The sequence below is a fragment of the Nuphar pumila genome, chromosome 11 (assembly GCF_984573655.1).
Source record: "Nuphar pumila chromosome 11, dmNupPumi1.hap1.1, whole genome shotgun sequence".
NCBI lineage: Eukaryota > Viridiplantae > Streptophyta > Magnoliopsida > Nymphaeales > Nymphaeaceae > Nuphar > Nuphar pumila.
Window position 1 is genome coordinate 105,271,006 of NC_143259.1, and position 6,000 is coordinate 105,277,005.

Sequence of the window (6,000 nt, forward strand, 5' to 3'; positions counted from 1 at the left end):
AATATTATGTGTCAATTATAATGTGATATGTGTTAAAACATTAAAATAATATTAAAAAATATTTTGGTATTTTTTATATTTATTAAAAAATAACTGATTCAGGACTGTAGCATATCAAAGTTCTGTCGATACACCGATACTGATAACATTGGCCAACAGAGTTTCATGCCTCGAGATGATGGAGAGAAATGGGCTAGAGAAGGTTCAACCCATATATAATGAAAAATTGAAAAATGGCGGCTTGCATCTCTCAAAGCCCCCGTTTCATATTTCTAAACATGTTATGAGTTTGAATCGAAATCAATGTTGTCAGAATCGGTGTTGAGCTTGAATCGATTTTCAAAACGATTTAGAGAATTGGCCGATTCAGACTGTGGACCGAATGGAGCTAAATTAACCAATTTTGACTAGCAGATGCCACATGTCAATAAAATTATATATATAACTATTTTAAACACTTCTATAAATATTAAAAAATAAGCCGAATCAGCTGATAGAGAATCGATTTTGGGCGGATATGATATGAGTTGACCTGAATCAGCCGATTCATAACGATACTAACAACAATGAGCTAAAATATCAACTAACATAATCTTTGCAAACGAAAAAAAAATGAGATCCCAATTAAAATAGGTTAAGTAGGGATGTAAACAAGTTGGATTTGGAGTTGGAATCAGACTCGGACTGTGACTTGGATTAGGTTATAATGTAAATTGAATCCAAGTCCAATGTGAAGATGAAACCAGAATCCGAACCACAGTGACAAATAATGCGAGAAATATGATTTTTTTGTGAAAAAATCGTGAGAAATTAAGGAAGCGATAAAAACTTCGTTGTTTTGCGAGAATTTAAATTTCTCGCAAAAATATCTTTTGCCACTATTTATCGCAAAAAAATCGCGTTATTTTTAAATTCTCGCAAAATTAACTTTTGTTTTATGCTTTGTCTTTTTTTTTTGGAGGTTTTTAACAAGACACCCTGCACCCCCCCCTACCCGACTTTACCTTTCCCTTTCTCCTTTCTGTGCCTCTCAACGACGGAACCCTAGCGATTGGCGGTGCGGTTTTCCGATGTAGCGTGGCTGCGTGAGGCGTCGGAGGGACAGCGACAAACTTGGCATAATGAAGTGGACAGCGACAAACTTGGCATTCATAAAGCCCAGAATGAAAAAACAATTTGTCGTTGCTAAGTGAAGGAGAAGGGCAAACTTTAAAGGTGTGATTTTCTCTTTATCTGGAAAAAGTACAAGTTGATGTAAATAACACTTGATTATATGTTGGTCCTGCCAAATCATTAAATTACATCTTTCTATTAAGCATGTAGCCCAATCAGTGAATAAGCATGGACCATAATTCTTGTTTTATTAACAATTTTGGTTCCTTGTACAAAGTCTGGAAGGAATGATATAGTGGTGACACTTCTAAGTTACTGCATTATAACAAGAATGTTTGGGTCTTGCTTGTAACCTAAACTTGCAATATAGAATCCCATAATTTTGTAAGAAAATAGAATTCCCTTTGTGTTGTAGGGTGAGACCAATATAAAATCAATTCCAATTATTGTGTAATCGGAGCAGCTATAGCCATTATTTACATTGTGCGATAAGTACCATTAACTAAATATTTTAGCTGAACAAACTTAAGTTGCTATATCATTGGATCTTATAAAATGTATCACCATGCGATACAAATATATCATTTTATATTTTTATTTGGTCCACACCAATGGGGGGTTGTTGCTCAACAGATTGGTACCCATCATGCATAACTTTAGGCCAGTGAAGAAGGAAAGTAATGTAAATTTCAGATAAACTAGATGCAGTTATGATAATAAGCAGGTTGATTATTATGAGATGAAAAACACTAATGATTTCATAGGCTTGCAAAAAGATATCAACTATAGAACATCACATGTCTAAAAGTTAAGTCAAATCTCAAAATATTTAATACATGCAAAAATGAACCAGCTTTTAGGTTTAAAATATTGTGTTGCAAATAGAGAAAACAGTGTTAATTAAAGCAAAAGAAAAGGCATAAGATGATAGATGACAAGGAGAAAATATATGAGGAAGATGATGCAAAATCCTATGCAAGGATGATTTGGTTGGCATTCACGCATAATAGGGTCAAAAACTGCAGGGGACTAATGAGGTTTGCTTATACCAGATATTAATCTAAAATTTTGAAGGTCATGAATGCAGTTTCCTGTATGAAATTTATAAATAACTGCAACAAAATTAGGGAGCAAATCAGGGCAAGCATTTGGCAGATCCAGGTGTGACGGTGGACCCAACAATTCATTAAAGCTCTACTTAGGATGGTTCCAAATCAGAGCAAGGAACATACGCTCATAAGAAACTTCTAAACGCATAATTATTGGTTGAACCTAATTAAATTTGGCTATCTAATCTAAGAAGGCCAGATGACCAGAGCATTTCTGGCTAAAAACAGAAAAATGTTAGGTGAAATTCAGGTGACATACGACCTGATTGACAATCCAAATCGAAGTTAATGTCATGCAATCAATTTTGCTAGTGAATACATTCATTTCGTAGATTGTTTTCATTGAGTAGCATGCCATAATCAATTATGATTCTTTTGCGATGAAATGTGAAACTTGCATTCCAAATGTTGAATAATTGCATTTGACTGAAATGAATTTTTTTGTTTCAGAATATAGTTAACCAACATGTCAACTAATTGATTAAGTTAAATTGGACCAGTAAACATATATGCTTATTCTTATGATTCCTGTTTTTTCCTACTGATACATTAAGAAACAAATCTGGAAATGTTTGCTTGTTTGACTATTTGCTGCTGCTGATTATTTACATACCAACATGCATTCAGTCATTTACCATCCATTTCATCATGGAATATTGCAGCAATGGGCATGCACTATATATACCACTTATAAACTGTAATACATGAAAAGATAACCAGTTTCACTTTCGCAAAATTCTTTCCAAGTTATACTGTATCAAAGCTCAAGCTTGTGAAACTCCAGTTCTTCAAATCCAATGTTAGTCACCAGGTTCATCATCAGCATACAATTATAGGTGATCCTACCACCATGTCTCATTCCCCAGTGTATGATAATTACATCATGTCATTTTAAGTATGCTATTATTTTAAAGGAATATGTAATCATCTTGTATTCTTTTTTTTTTCGAACATTCACTTACATATTTCATGCCACTATGGAAAAACAGGTAATAATTGGAAAAATTAAGTATTCCTCAATCTTTCCAGGTGGTTTATAGGATTCTCAGTATTTTGTAAGGATCTTCGTAAAAAATTATGAAACTCAATGCAGCCATTGTAATAAAAACGCATTCAACAAGCCAAACATGACATGAATTTCATTTTGGCTTTCATAGTCCTTTCTCCCCAATCTTTCATGAACTATCTTAACCATATCTATGATGCCATTTATTGTGATGCATGTATGTGTCTTCATGTGCAAATGCATATATGGCAGCAATATTACTTATCATGTCATTCAACTACTATTGCCCTACATGTTTCTTCATTTCACTTGAGACAGTTTCTAAAGGCAAGATGGATGAAGCAATGGTTCTATCTATCCAAAGCAGTCTCCTGTGAAACCCTTAAATTCTTGATTCCATTAGAATTTGACACGGCCAGTTAACAATGTTGAGTTTCTGGTTAACCTCTTATCCAATAGTAAATGAAATAACGCCCTTCGTAGCACAACTAATCTCTTTTTACCAAAAGCTGTTCAGCGCATGAATTTGCCTAGTATTCACAAACGTTCAGCTTTCTAATAAGTAAAGTTCTCGACAAGACCAAGGACCACGATAAGTACATCCATGAAGCTGCATCAATTTAAGAACATGATCATTTCAACTAAACATATGGAAAATTATCTGCACAACAACTTATGACTTAAGGTAACTGATCGTCAACCACCCAACTCTTGTCAAGCCTGTCAAACTCGATATGGGCAGAATGTGCTTCTGCAAATGAACAAGCATGAGCGCACATTGCAAAACATTTTCTTTACAAATTATCAGAATTCACTATTTGATAATGTAAACCGAATTACTGAAAACTCTAATCAAACATTCTCTCTTGGGCATTGACCTTCAATGTACATCCGTCAATCAGAGAACATGTGCAAGACATGCAACTAGAGCCAACTAAAGCCCAATACAAGTTTTGCAGTTGTGATTGAGACCACTCCAGCCGAGTTCTCTGTCATCGGCTTTACCTAACCTGAGAAACATGCCAAGATCCCACTCCCCAGTTGGATTCCCCCTTTAAATTTTTCCCACATACTAATCCTAGACCCTATAACTTTCTCACTTTGCATCCCCCGAGGTCTGGATTCTAAATGGGTTGCCAAGATAACCACCCAATTCGATATATTCTTTCAATTTTCTCAATAGAATACCATTTAATGCGATATCACATACACAATCATTAGTTAAAAAACACCAAAAGTACAAAACAGTAAATATGGTATACTTCTAATAGCAAAAACACAAATCGGATGAAACTCTGAATCTAATTCAGTGCACTTCGTCCTGCCCAACTGAAAAAATAATAAGAGAAACCCACCTGCCCGTTTCAGAAATCAATGAAAATAAGGAGATTCATGAGTACCAGTGAGCGATCGATTCACACAACAACGCCCAAAAAAAGACATTTTACAAATGGGAGAAAAACCACATCATTAAATCAGAGAGAGAGAGAGAGAGACCTGACGATTTTGGTGGAGATGGAAACCCTAGAGAGAGAGAGAGAGAGACCTGAATCTGATGGCATCGTTTCTTATGCGATTAAATTACAAAACTGTCCTTCTCTCTGTCGGTCAAGGACAGCACGAACTGCCAGTTTTTAGGGAGGAAGAAGGGCGGTTTCGCTTTATGTTTTTTACATTGAATCTGATCCGAACTCTTAAAAAGGACCTCCTTATGGTCGTTCACGGTCTAGTTTGAAATCCCATAAGCCATACCCGACTCCATATAACTAATCTGATCCTAACTCTTAAAAAGGACCTCCTTCGTTATTACCAAACCAGATCATATTGGATCCAGCATGGGTTGGAAAGGGGAGTCCTAAATGGACCGGTATCTAGTTCCATTTTTGTTTGATTGGGATGGTATGAATTAAGGGGAAAAAAAAAAGAGGCATATAAAATCCAGAATTCCTTATCTTCGATTGGGTATTCCAGTATAATCTCTTTGAAAACATTATGGTTTTTGTCGTTTTTAATTTGTCAAATATACTTGAATCGGAACAAGTTGTGAAGCTTCTCATTTTGCTACGCAATGGATCTCCTAATGGACATAACGTAAGTGGATCAGGTGTAATTACATAATCTACATCTTGATGCATATGGGTATGGGTCTGATTAGTTTTGTAAGATTCATATTGTAATATGAGAGATGCAAGAAAGCAACAAATAAGGTTTTTTCTATCTCTAAACTATTCTCCCATCTCAAAAGAACAAATAAATAGTTCTTCTCTATAGTAGAACTAGATCCGGATCGGAAGAACATATGAAAATCTGGATCACTTGATGGACACTTTGCATGAGCCCATTTAACCATGCTAGGTTTAGATCCAACTAGAGAGGTGAAAGACTAAATGCTCTATTTCTTTGCCCCTTTGTCAACCTATTGGATCTACGCACAAGACACTCACCATCACTAGGCTCTACATCCATAGAAGGATCCACTTTGGGGATCAAATCAATAAAGTTATAGTTCGAACCCAAAACTATAGAATCAGGGTCACCAATATCGCAGGTCCACTATGCGTCATTCTCCCCTTGCTAGAAGGAATTCATATTCGATTGATCAATTGGGTCATGGTAGGAATACATATCAGAAACATTAAATATTGGCGAGATATACCAATCATCAGGCAACTCAAGTACATATGCATTGTTCCCTAATTTTTGGAGGATTTTAAAAGAACCATACTTACATGGACTCAATTTTCTTTATGTTCTTACAAGAATTTTTTCTGC

The 6,000-nt window shown here is 35.4% G+C and overlaps 1 protein-coding gene across 1 annotated transcript in view; it reads right to left on the bottom strand.

The window, feature by feature from the left end:
• LOC149822683 (rRNA-processing protein fcf2-like) overlaps positions 1-4,747 on the bottom strand; it is a 48,953-nt gene extending 44,206 nt beyond the window's left edge. The window contains exon 1 of the mRNA XM_089979987.1: positions 4,726-4,747. The gene's annotated coding sequence lies outside the window, so the exon portion shown is untranslated. The remainder of the gene's footprint in view (positions 1-4,725) is intronic.
• Between the last annotated feature and the right edge of the window lie 1,253 nt (positions 4,748-6,000).